Below are 362 nucleotides of genomic sequence, written 5' to 3'. Positions count from 1 at the left end.
GAACGCACTTCACCTACTTAATATATATGAATCTAGAACAGTTTCTAATCCCCTTCTTGCGTCCATGACTAGAGTTTTGTTTAAACTTGAGATGCACGCATGAATGCCCATTCAACTTCTGGTGGTACTCACTGGAGTGATTTGTGATCAGCAGTCTGAGTAGCCCTAACCGAGCTCATGTTGAAAGACTGATTATGGATTCATGTTAACTTCTGGGAATGTCACACATTAACATAGTTAAAAATGGCATAAAATTATTGGGTTGGGAAGGAAATGATGCAACCGCTATTTTGAGACTGTTTCAATTTTGCACAAATTTATTTAGGCACAGCAGGCGTTAATTGTAGCAGTTGAGGGTGATG

Source organism: Macrobrachium rosenbergii, chromosome 34 (genome assembly GCF_040412425.1).
Source record: "Macrobrachium rosenbergii isolate ZJJX-2024 chromosome 34, ASM4041242v1, whole genome shotgun sequence".
Classification (NCBI taxonomy): domain Eukaryota; kingdom Metazoa; phylum Arthropoda; class Malacostraca; order Decapoda; family Palaemonidae; genus Macrobrachium; species Macrobrachium rosenbergii.
Note: the sequence above shows the minus strand (reverse complement) of the source record.